The following is a 13,337-nucleotide window of genomic DNA, read 5'->3' as shown; positions in this document are numbered from 1 at the left end:
ATGGGAGCCCAGGGGTAATGACGGTATAATTTCTTAGCACTTTGTGGCACTTCTAGCTGTGCAGACCTGCCTGGAGGATGTACGCCTTCCGCACTGATTTACCCCAACAGCAGGGCCCTCTCCCACCCCCGGATGTGAGACTGGGAGCTCTCTGAGTAGGCCAGTCAGAGGCCAAGACCACCAATCAGAAAATGATGAAGTACCTGGAAGTGGGTTTAATAGAATTAAAGGGCTTCCGGGTAGTCCGATGGGCTGTTTGAGTAATTTAGTGAAAAGCTGTCCACTGTCTGTGGTTGAGCTGCTTCTTTGCTGTTGAAAATTCTGGATTAGATGAAGGGATTTTAAAAAGCAGAAAGGAGTGATTTCAGGTGGTACGTCCACACCGGGGAGAAGTGATGGATGACCGCCTGTGTGAGGCATAGACAGAGTCTTACAAACTTAATAAAACAGCTTTAAAAGCTCTGCCATCTTAATGCACTTCATATTGGGTCCAGTTCATCACTGGTCACGCTGAGAGGGCAAATAATTTATGACGGCAGAAAGGACACAGAGGCAACAAAAAGGTCTCAATCACGTTCCCGTTTTAAAGAAGGTGGCACAGTGTAATATATTTGAGCTGGTTTTCCACTGAAAAATTTTTAGTGTTTTCTGGCTCTCCCCAGTTCCCCAAGGTTCCATGCAGCTGGGTGTCCCCTCAGTGCAGCTCTCTCAGCTCTTGCCCTGGGCTGACGCGTTGTCACGGGGAGCAGGACGGTCAGCGTCCCCGACTCCTCCGAGCTCCGTCTCCTCATCCACAGTGCCGGGTTTCTCATCCGTGTCTACTTAGTAGGGTTGCTGAGAATCACACGTGATGGTTGTCAGATGTGATTTGTGGTTGTCTCTGTGATTGGCATATAGTCAATATTTGATAGAAACACTTGTTTTTTTATTCCAATTGTGGCTCCTAGATTGCAGTGGTTTTTAGTCTGCATTTTTTTATAACTTTACTCATTTTTAAATATGCACTTATTTTTATTTGTTTGGAGGTACTGGGGACTGAAGCCAGGACATTTTGCATGCTAAGCAGGTGGTCTACAACTGAGTATCACCCACCCTCCTTGTCTGCACTTAAAAATAAATATTGCAATACACAAAAGAGCTCTTAATCACCATCATGGGACCTAGTCTCTGTATAGGCATTTGAACATGTATACTATATCAATAAGAGTAAATGTTGTTGGGACAAACTTTTCTGAATCTGTTAATGTGCTTAAAAACGATCATAGCTAGTGATAAACATGAGACTTGGATCCAGTACTTCTTAGGGTCTGTTTTGCCATCATGGGAAATTACATTCTACAGAGAAGTCTAATTGGGTCTCTTTGATAATTGGATGGTTTAGCAGATGTTCAAGGCTTTCAAAAGCTGACAGTTTTGTATTTTAAATTAACTACAAATTTATATTCTAGAAGTTGGAAGTCCTAAGCTTGTGAAGTGTCCAGTAATCCAGGGGGAATATGTCTGTGTCTCTGTGAACGATTGTGTGTGTGTTTTCAGGAAGGTAGAAAGAAGTTCCATATAGACTTCTGATATATTTCTCCTCTAGTTTAAGCTGTAGGCTTATATTTACACAAATAAATTGATATTCTTTTGTCATTTGGCATATTGATGGGAATAAGTCGTTCTCATACTTGTTTCAGAAGGGTTGGGAAGCATGAGCTTAGAAAATGGGAGGAGAAAGAGGCAGGGAGGCCCTTCACATTTTGTGCAGGATGAGAAGCAGTAGCTTTTCTTTTCTCTTTTATTCTAAAGCAAACTGGCACTGAAACATAACATACTGTTACTCAGAATTGCTTTTCTGATCAGATACTAGTGCCTCAGATTTTTCAAGGCAACATGAATGATGAAATGTGTTTTAGCATTTATCTTTAAAAGTAGTTTTATTTTTCAAGGAAAAGGCTATAGCTTGTTCTTTCTTCCAGCGGTACATGAAGTTCTCATTGATCCAGGTACATGATCTATGTGCTTAGTTTCTTTGGGTTTTTTGTTTTTTTTAAGTGCGTGTTTCATTGTGGTGTGAATGAATGTTTAAAATTTCTGGATTTTGATCTTTAGAACATGCTGATTTATCAGAACTGTTAAAAACCTGATTGTTCTTTGGCCATTGTTTGATGGTTCACCCTATTGATTACTGTTGTCTGTTAAAGACAGAAATTCTTCCTCTAGCCTGCAGATCATTAAGTGAATGGTTTGCAGTGTGCCTTTAAATTTCCTTGAATGCATTGAACATGATTGTCCAGTGAATTTTGGATTGACTCATAGTAATGACTTTGCTTTGTTTCTGTGGCTTTTGCTCCTCTCCACAAGAGTTTGAATTCTCTATTGCATTTTGTATAAGTGTTCTTAACAGGGGAAGATATTTTGAATTTTTTACAGAGGTGGGTTTTCCTAACCCCTCTGAATGCCTTCTGTAATTGATACAACAAAAATCTGTTATTGCAGTTCTTAATTATTTCATACACTAGTTTTTGGCTTAATCAGAAACAGTGAGAGAGTGATAATAAAATATAGGAAAACCTTCCTTCCTTTGAAGAATAGAAATCAGGTGGTCAGGCTCACCCATGCTTTACTCTCATGTCATTGTGTATCATGATTCGGAGATGGAGTTGTTTCAGTTTTATAGATTTTTCTTTAAACATTTGTGTTGAATTCTTTCTCCAGGCTGATGTATCCTTTTGGGTTTGTTGAAAGTGTAGAAGGGAAGCAAATGCTTTTTTTTGTTTTCCGGAGGCCTGAGTTGCTGATGATAAAGAGTTGAGGGTGGGCTGAGGAACAAAGTGACACTCCCTCTACTCCCAGCTGAAACTGATGAACAATGAAATCAATTAAGTGTATTGGTATTTGACCAATAGAATTCAGCGAGACCAAACTGGCTAGTTATGCCCAAAGAAAGTACTGAATTCACCTGCAGAATTAGTTGCTTTACCAAGAAGAAGCAGCTTAGAGCAATCAGAAAAATCAGTCCTATAATGAGATATAAAATGAATATAATATCTTTTATTTCTGAAACTTTTCTACGTTAAGTTGTGTAGAGCTAAAATTAAGTTTCAAGCACCAGGAGTTAAGAGTGTGGGTGGTTCTGTAGGATCATTATTCAGGGATCTGCCTAGACCCTGCTAGAGTGGCTGAAGCTGGCAGGAAAAGGCCCAGAGCCAGGATTTGTCACCCAAGGGTGTCCTCCATAATGGTTCCATGTGGGAGCCCATGATTGGGTTAAAAAATTTTAACAGACCCCAGCCGCCTGTCAACATTAAGGAGAAAAAAAGCTTAGTGACTGCTTTGCCAGCAAGCGCCTGTGCATCCTCACTCCTGTCTCCTTGCCTTAAAAAGCAGAGACAATGCTTTGCTTGTGTAGTTGAGGTTTTAGATAGCACTCTGCTCATTGCAAAGCAATGACCCAGGCCCTCAGCTATAAACGCTGGGCTTGTGTGCAGTTAGATAGTCTATTATCCCCAAAACAAGGACTTAGCTGGTCTGGTGGTCTGCTTTGTAATTCACATATCTAAAGAATGTATCTTATTTCCCTCACCCCATGACTTCCCTAAAGATACACTAAGACTTTGTACTCATGGTGGATTCTACAATCTCTTTCTCATCCCTTCTTTCCCCAAGTTCCTGCTTACTATCACACAACTGTTAATGACTTTTTCCTTTGATTATACACAATAAATATGGGAGCATTTGAGAGGCTCGTGGAGTTGGCTCCCTACTCCCTATCAATTTCTGGGCTTTTTCCACAGGGTCTTGAGTAATCATTTACTGTAGGTAAGAATTCTGCAAACCAGAACCCACAGATCCAGGTGAGAAGGATGCAGGTTTATCTCTCCTACCCGAGGGAGAGAGAGTAGAGAATTGAGATCTGCTTCCTTGTGGTCTCTTCCTGCCCCAGGGCAACTCCAGTTCACCTGCAGCCTTCTGGCCTCTGCTCATAGGGCGTCTGTCCCAGGACTGACCGCAGCCTTTTCTTCCCTTGTCAACATTTCCTGTGTCTTTTAGAAGTTGGTCTCTTCTCTGCAATACAACCCTTGAAGATGTGATGGTGGTCAGTGTGCTGGTGGGCAGTCACTTGGGGACTGCCAGGAACCATGCTGATTCTCCTGAGTCTCTCATTTGGGGTTACAGAACTGTCGAGCACCGGAGGAAGCCCATTCACGTGAGGCCAGCACAGCATTGCATCATTTTTATTTTATTTTTGAATTTTCAGTGGAGAAATTATTTGTAGCAAACTGTTCCAGATTTTCGGCCGCCTGATTTCCTCACCACCATTTCCTTGTTATCTCTGGTGCTTGTTCTAAGAACAAGGTATCTTCTCTGGTCATTTCTAGCAGCTGGGCTTGCTAAATCCTTGATCTGCATTTGAAGCAGAATGTTTTTCATGATGTCGAGCTGATTTTCCTATTTCTGAATATTTCGTGTACACTCAGCAACTGTTTCAAGTGAAATGCTCTTGTCCAATTTCAGTTTACCCACACTTGATGATCTCCTGCTTTCATGCTGAGGGCAGTTTCTTCTTCCTGTAATAAAAGTTAGCAATTTGTATCTACTATTTGAAAGTACTGGCCCTAGGTGCTTTTGTCCTTAGCAGTTTTAATACAATTCACCCAATAAAATGTACAGCGGTTTTTACTCTATGCCCAGAATTGTGCATTGCAGTCAATTTAGAATATTTTCATCCCACTACAGGAAGCCCCGTATGCACAAGCAGTCATTCCCATCTTCCCCATCCTCCCCCAGCCCCAGGCAGCCACTGTTCTCTCTCTGTGGATTTGCCTGTGTTGGACATTTCATGTAAAACGAGACATTTCATGTAAATGGAACCGTCTCTTGTGACTGACTTCTTTCACACTGAGTAACGTTTTAAATGTTTGTCCACGTTGTTGCCTGGGTCAGTACTCTATGCTTTGCTATTGCTGAATAATATTCCACTGTATGGCTGGGCCCCACTGTTTACCCATTCATTAGGTGATAGTCATTTGTGTTGTTTCTGCTTTTTGGCTGTGATGAGTAATGGTGCCGTGAATATTCCTGTAGGAGTTTTTATGTGGACATTTGTTTTCAGTTCTCTTACGTGTGTACCCAGAGAGCAGAAAGGCTGGGTCATTCATAAACCAAATGTTCAAACCTCTGAGGACCTGTCAGGCTGTTTTCCAAAGTGGCCACACAGCGTTACGTCCTCACCAGCAAGGGCTGCGAGCTCTGCTTCCTCTGTGTCCTTATTAGTGCTTGTTACTCTTTTTTTTTTTATTATAACCTATTGTAGTGAGTGTGAAGCGGTTTCTCCTAGTGGTTTTGACTTGATTTCCATTACAGCTAATGATATTGAACATCGTTTGATTGTGCTTATTGGCCATTTGTATATTTTCTTTGAAAAATACATTTTCAGATCCTTTATTCACTTTTTAATTGAGTTCCCTTTTTATTGTTGAGTTATAGGAATTCTTTTTTTATTTGAAGACAAAAATTCTTAATCAGATAAATGATTTGAAAAAATTTTCTCCTGTCTGTTGTTTTTTCACTTTCTGGATGGTGTCCTTTGAAGAAAAGTTTTACATTTTGATGAATTCCAATTTATCACTGTTTTCTTTGTTCCTTGTGTTTTGGGTTAATATTTATAATCTGAGGTATTTTATTTAAACCTTTATATATAAAATAACTTAATTCTTAGGACCGTTCTAGGAGACAGGTGCTGTTGTTGTCCCCAGTCTATGGATAGGAGACTGAGATGCAGAAAATTTCACTGACATATCAGTGTCACAGCTACCCAGTGCTGTGGGAGTTCAGACCCTCATGTTTGTCCCAAGCATCTGTGCTCTTCACCAACATGCTCCACTCCTTCCTGAATCGTTATGGAAAAAGTCTTTCCTTTTTTGATTTCTTGTTAGTTTGTTTTCTCATTGAGGAACTCAACTCCTCATTTTCCTTGCAGAGATCAGTGTAGGTTTAGTTTAGGTCTCATGTAGGAAGAAGAATTGCTATCAGTTTACTTCTTTATTATTCACTCTCCATTGATGATTGTTGCTAGTTGACCTAATCAAGTCATGCTTAACTCTTTCCTGCTCATGACACTAAAAACAGAGTTATTACTTAGAGAATACTCAAAGAAGAAAGTACTTGAGTGATTTTATTTTTCTAACCAATCAAACCAATCAAATAAAAACCCCGGTGTTAGAACAGATTATAAGCCCTCCAGAATAGGGTCACTGTCATCCTTGTGTTTCATTTGTTTGTCACAGTGTCTGGATAGTGCCTTGTTGTCCAGCAGTTATGTTAGGATACGGTGCTCGTGAATCATTGTAAGGACAGAATTTGGCAACAGATTTTGTTGTTCATTTCACGAGGGAAAAGATCATATAGAAATACTGCTCAGATGTATTTTAAAATTAAGCTTGGAATTTTGAGAAGAGTTCAGGGAACCATACAAAGATCTTTTTCACTAATTTTAGAACTATCTTACACATATTATGGTTACATAGCAGAGTAAATTATCAACTAGATTTGACAAGAGGAGTGTATTATTGATTATTTGTTTTAGTTGAAATATTCTACCTGGGATAAAGTAATCAGTGCCCATAAATGAACAAATATGTTTGTATATCTATGCAACATGGGAGCAGACTTCATATGTTTCTATATAATATATATGACTGTGTGTTTTAATCTGTCTGTCAGTGTTTTTATAGTTTTTCAGCAATGTTGTAACTTTAGAATTCTTCTAAGAAAATCACACCCAATTCTAGTGCAGTTTGTACTGTGTATCCTGTCTTATGCATGGGATACCACTCTCCCCTCAGTGAGGAATTTCCTCTCCTATTAAGTTAGTAGCAGAGTTAAAGGAACTGTGATTTCTAGGCCTTTGCTCTCCATGTGTTTGCAGTTGGCTGTCAATCACGATTTTCCCTTTCTTGAGTTTTCATTGTTCAATTAGAATTTTTGAAAATAACTATTAATATGTTGCATCGGTCTCCCTAGAAACTTGATGTGTTTGTACTTTTCAGTTTTCAATTTATGAAAAATGTGAATGCACTCTTGTTTTAAGTAGTCCTTTTTCACTAGATATTTGTTTACCTCTTTATAGTTAAAATATTACTTTCCCAATGAATGAATCGGTGTGCATGTTTAAAAAAATAACTTACTTTTTATTTTTCTTATTGTAACAGTTATTTTCATTGTAGAGAATTTAGAAAATAAGGATAAACACAATAATAACTTAAAAATGGCCTCTAACCTCACCTGGAGATACAGTTGTAAGGTTTGAAATTGAGAATTACAATTCCTCTCATGTTGTTCTTTTACAAGCACATTTTGGTTAATGAGACCCTTGAATTCCCATATGAATTTTAGCAGCAGCTAGTTAGTTTCTGCAGTGGAGCCGGCTGGGATTGTGATCGAGACCACGTTGTATGTATGGATCGCTCTGGGGAGCACTGCCATTCCAAGAGGGCTGTCTTCTGATCCAGGAATGTGCGTGGTGTGTCTGTCCAGGTATTTAGGTCTTCTTTAATTTTTTTCAACAATGCTTTGAGTTTACAGAGCATTATTTTACTTTTTTTTTTTTGCCTTTATACTGAGGACAAGTGTGCCAGGTACCGGGATCAGAAGTTTCTTTGAGCCCCGCCACTTGCTGCCACCATGGACGCTGCGCTCTTGCTTTGCCCTCTGTACAATCTTGCACAAAATAGGACCTCAGTAACTCTCTCTTGAATGAATGATAATATGATTGTTGAATGATGCTTGACAGTCCTTGTGATGATGTCTTTTTCCTAGCCTTTCCCCTATTCATAACGATGCCCTTTCCCTTCCTTTCCTCCAGCCTGGTTTTCAGCCTGCCTGTGGCATTGATTTTCCCTGTCTGTAGACTCTTCTTTTCACTGGTTCACGATAATGTTACATGTGGGCTGTGGAAACTTGCTAAATGACAAGAAAGAGCAAATCCATTGCATGCTAGTATTTATAGAGTGTGTTATTCTTTTATCGATTGAAATTAAATCAGGCTGACCCCCTGAGCCCTCCCATGAGCTTTTTCCGCCTTCCTACAGGTGATACTGCTCTGGTTGCTGCATGTCCCTGCCCCCAGCCTTGGTTTTGGAGTTGAGTATGTCACCATCAGTGGAGCAATCTCTTTAAAAGTTGAAGACAACATTTGCTCCTTCTCCCTCATTGGGGACTTGGATGAGATGAGGTACCAGATAAAGAATGGAGCCCCACCTCATTCTGGCCCCCGCTCTTTCCATTCCTTTCTCCAGGGGAAAAGAGTACAATTCAACAGTATAAAGATTGATTGTGAGCTAATGAGATAGACAAGACAACCGAACATTTATTAAATATCCTTTCATGCCAGAAACAAATGTATTATACACACAAAAAGCACACAGAGCACGTAATACCGTGGTTACAAACGTGGGTCCGTGTTCGAGTCCTGCTCTGGAGTGACCAGTTCTGTGAGATGGAGAAATGTTAGGTCAGCTTAGCCTCTCCCGGACTTGTTTCCTGTCCTGCAGAGACGGGGCTCGCTAGGCGTCCTCCGCCGTAGAGGTGCTGTGGGTGTAAATGGCGCGCGTGGGCAGCCCGAGCACAGCTGCTCGTTCCTCGTAAATGCAGGATAGAATGGATTTGTGGAGACAGCTTTATGGCCGCACCGTGTAGACTCTCAGTGCTCTAAAGGGAAGACTTGTGGTTTGGAGATGGGATTCTCACTTCTGTAAATACCCAAGGATTGTGTTATTGGGCTCTTCTGATTTGAATCTATTCTTTAGAAAGTACATATCATAGATATATTTTTTCAAGCATGCATGCTTTTTTTCTTTTATTATTTATAGTTCTACCCTCTCATCTCTTGGTGTGACTTTTCATGGAATCCAGGAAACAGCCCTAAGCTACCTGCCTCTTCACACTACTCCGTGGTGGTTTTCTTCCCTGACTAGAAGAGGGTTTTGCATAGGAAATTTTCTTTGTTCCCCTTTTCTTGCAGTCTCTCTGTCTGTCTGCCCTTCTACGCAGCGCTCGACTGTCCATTTATCTACCCACTCATTCTTCTGACATGTTCCAAGAAGCACTTCAGGCAGCTTACAGAAGAACAGATACCAAATAAACAGGTGAGAACATGGGGCCAAGTTCAGACAGGGAGGCTAGGAAGTGAGCCTCTGTGACGGTTGCAGGCGTGAGACACACGCCTCTGCCCTGTGACTTATAAGATCGACAACAAGAGTGTGCCTGAGGCTCCCAGCAGACACAGGGAAACAGGGTTTGTGGGAGATGCTCACTGGCTGTGAAATAAATAAGTGGTTTAGGAGAAGCCCAGCCTTTCCAGCTCCTAAGGCTTAGGAGAATATTTTGAGTATCTTCCAAAATCAGTGTATTTCATCTTTTATTTTGTCAGAGTTCTACATATTTTTGGTTACATTCTAAACCTGGAAATTTCTCCAAAACTCCTTCCCACATGAGTCCCATGGCTCAGGAATGGGGTGGTCCTGCTCATTGACGGTGTTTGAACAGAAACAGAAAATGACAGCCTCCAAGGAGCCTGGGATTTTTCAGTTATGTTTTGTCAGTGCTGTAGATTTCAGACAATGTTTTCACCGTTTCTTTCCATCTGAGGCAGCAGTGTGCTCTCTTAGCAGCATCAGGAGCTCAGTGCCACGGGATGGTGAGTGCTGACTGCACTGCCTTCAAGGCATCTAAGGTAGTGACTGCAGGCGTGGTGCTTTTACATACGGCATTTCATGTTCTTTAATAGAAGGTTTCAACAGGGAGTTAATTGAGTTAATTAACATTTAATAAATATGATGCTTTGTTGAAAAGACAGTTATAAGCAGAATATAAGCTGTGAAGATTTTAAGAACGGTTTCATTACTGAAATTTCAGTAGGGAAGATTCACAGTTTACCTTATTTATGCCTCTCTTTTAAAGTAACAAAGAAACAAGACAGAAAAAGCATACGATGATTTCTGTTCTTCCTCTTGGTTTACAGGTGCCCTCACCTCCAGTGACATCCATCCAGACACCAGCACTGACACTGGCCGTGCTCAGAACTGCCTCAGCCCTGAAGACACAACTGACAAATAGAAGGGGGCCGTGCCCTGTTACAGCAGGTGCTCTCACTTAGTGGGTCCTTATGTAACTGTGCGGTGTTAATCAGGATCGCCCATTCTACATTGTGTGGCACTGCTGAGGTATCTCCTAGTTACTTGTTTCTATATGTACTCGTGTATTTTCTCCAATGTGAGGTACTACACATCTTAAAATGCTTTCTTTCAGATGAAAAATAATGTGTATTTAATATAATAAGTCTGAAAAAAGGGGCAAAAGAGGCTATCCTGATCCCACTACTCAGAGATAATAATTAACACTTTAACATCTATTTTCTGTTCTTTACATCAGTGTGTATCAACTCTCTCATAAAAACCAGTGAGCACTCTGTGCCTGTTTACTTTGTGGAGACCTCCATTTTCCATTCAGCTTATTACATGTTTTTCTACAATATTCTAATTCCCCTGGCATGATTTTTAATGACCAGTATAGCATTCTGTCTTGTGGAGGCATCGTCCATTTTACTTTGGACTTAAATAAACTTTTAAATTCCAAGTATACTTAACTGAAATACTGAAAAGAGAACTGTGGTGGTACTTAAAGGCCCCTCCATCCCTTCCCCTTTTTTCCTGAGGGCAAAACTTTTGGCAATGTGGTGTATATACTTCATGACATTTATGCCTATGACATATATATATACCCATACATACATACACGTATATGAGAAATCTATGTATATGTGTGTGTATATATGCTTTATTGAAAAATAAGGCCATAATATAAGTTTTATGCAGCTCGCTTTATTCACTCAGGGGTATATCATAGACGTTCTCCCACTCCATACTCACCCGGTCCTTTCAGATAGAGTGGAGGGGTCCCCTGATGTGCAGTTGTGTTCTCTTGTGCAAGGACACCTTTGTTGGGAGAGTGCTGTGGACAAGGCCTTGGACCACGCCGAAACGCTGGCCCCATCAGAGCACACAGCTCGCCGTGTTTTACCGCTTCGTCGTCTTGATGGTCGATACTTAAGTTTTCTCCATTTTCCATTGTCAGAAAAGATGTTTGACTGGCATCCTTCTTCTGTAAATATTCCTGTGATCTCTTATGAGTATTCCTTTAGTTAAGGCTTCTGGAAATTTAGTCCCTGGATGTGACATTTACATTCATCACAGGCTCTTTTCAAGTGACTCTAGAAATTGCTTCTCCAGTGAGGAATGAAAAGATGTAGAATTACTTATGTAACCATTTCTCTATCACTGGATTTGATTTCACTTCAGCTTTTCTTCCCACCATTGTAAACAGTGCTGTGAAAATATCCTGATGAGTACATCTTTTTGAACTGATTTTTTTCTAAATGAAACGATTCCTAGAAGTGGAGTTGAATCTGTGTGTACACACGTTTTTCAGAGTTTACATATCCATTGACATGTCATCCTCCAAACACGTTGCTCACAGTTTGTTCTCTCACAGATGGACATTAGCTAGAATAACTTTTGAAAATATTTGCCAACATGATGAGCAAAAGTGCTTTTTCATTGTTTTAGTTTGCATTTGATGACCAGTGAGGTATTCAGCATTTTTCACTTATTAGCCATCTGACTTTTAAAAAGTGAATGATCCCTTTTGTCCTTCGCACACAGTTAAGTGAGGGAGCTTCTTGTTGCTTTGTGGCAGCTCTTTGTATGTTATGAACATTAACCCCTTGACTTCATCAACATGTATCACGCAGCTTTTTCTTGTCATTTCTTGCCTTTCATTTTGTTCAGTAGGTTTACTTTTGTTGTGGCCCAAAATATACTTAAGATAGTAAATGTTTTCTTTTTGGGTTTTATTTTTGGTATTATTTTAGAAATACTTTCTTATAATGGTACAAATCTCTTTTGTAGGTTTTTTAATCTCTAAGATGGAGATGATAGTAGTACTTGTTATAGTGAGAGGAAGTTGAATTAATATGAGCAAATAGTTGTATTTGCTGTTATTAGTACTTTTTAATATTTACATCAATATCTGTAATTTTTCTTGTGGTCATTATGACAGGAATATAATTTGTTCTTTCCAGGTGATTCTCTGATTGTCCCAGGACAATTATTGAATTCATACTTTGCTCTTTGATTTGAAATCCCACCTGTACAAAATACTTATGTACACCAGAGTCTCTTTTTGAGCTCATGCTTTATTTCTGTCAATCTTACTTTCTTACTCCAGTGCTATATCTTACATATTGTAAAATTTATTTAATATCTGACAGTGTGATTTTTTTTTGATTCTTTTCTTCCATCCCAATTTTTCTTGGCTAGTATTATGACTTTATTATTCCTGAAGAATTCTAAAATACTTTATTCAAGTTAAAAAAAAAACAGATAAGGGTTTTCATAGGATTTTTTAGTAAGTTTTGAATTATCTTTAGGAGAACTTACATCTTTACAAAACTGCTTTCCTCCATGCAATATGTTGATGTCTCTATATTCACATCTCTTACTTTACCCCTCAGTACAGTCCTGTAGTTTTCTCCATGTAGAACATGGGCATTATTTTTGAGTTTAGCCCAGATTACTGTTTATGTTTTAGTTAATTTTGTAAGTGAGAATTTTTTGCTATTATATTTTTTAACTCTTTAAACTGACACCTAGGAAGGCAGATTCGGTTTGTAAATACTCACTTTGTAACTTGTCATTTAAAATTGTAAGTATTAAATACTTGTTCCAGAATCCTTTCTTTTCTGTTTTTCAAAATTTGCTTCCAAGATTATCAAAATGGTCATAGCTAAGTAGTATATTTGGGGAGACTGATGGAGAGAGGTAGTGTGGCTCATGTACAAACTCTGAGCAGTTTCATGGCTGCCTTTAGGCTGGAGAGGCCTCTGAAGAGCCCAGGTAAGACCAGGGATGGCTTTTTATTCACTTGAAAGCCAGCATTCCTGCCTTTATGGAGAAGCCTGTTGGACGTGACAGGTAGATGATCAAGGTCCAATGGAGGCCATTGGCTGCACAGAGCGCTGTGACTGTGAGAACTGGAGACCATCACCATGGGAAATCCTTGGCACCAGGAAAACTGCAGGGGAGCTGGGGAGCCTGTGTGTTAAGGATTTTCCAGTCCTGGGAGTGAGAAGAGCAGACTCTGCATTCAGATCTGAGTTTGAATTCATCCTCTCTTGTTTACTGGTCCTCTGACTTTTTTCAAGTTATATACCTGCTTTGAACTCCTGTTTTCTTGTGTCTCAAAATAGGAGAATTACAGTCTGCTGCTAGAGTGTTTGATCAGGGTAAATGATT

Source organism: Camelus dromedarius, chromosome 23 (assembly GCF_036321535.1).
Source record: "Camelus dromedarius isolate mCamDro1 chromosome 23, mCamDro1.pat, whole genome shotgun sequence".
NCBI classification, from domain to species: domain Eukaryota; kingdom Metazoa; phylum Chordata; class Mammalia; order Artiodactyla; family Camelidae; genus Camelus; species Camelus dromedarius.
This window is presented reverse-complemented; position numbering follows the sequence as displayed.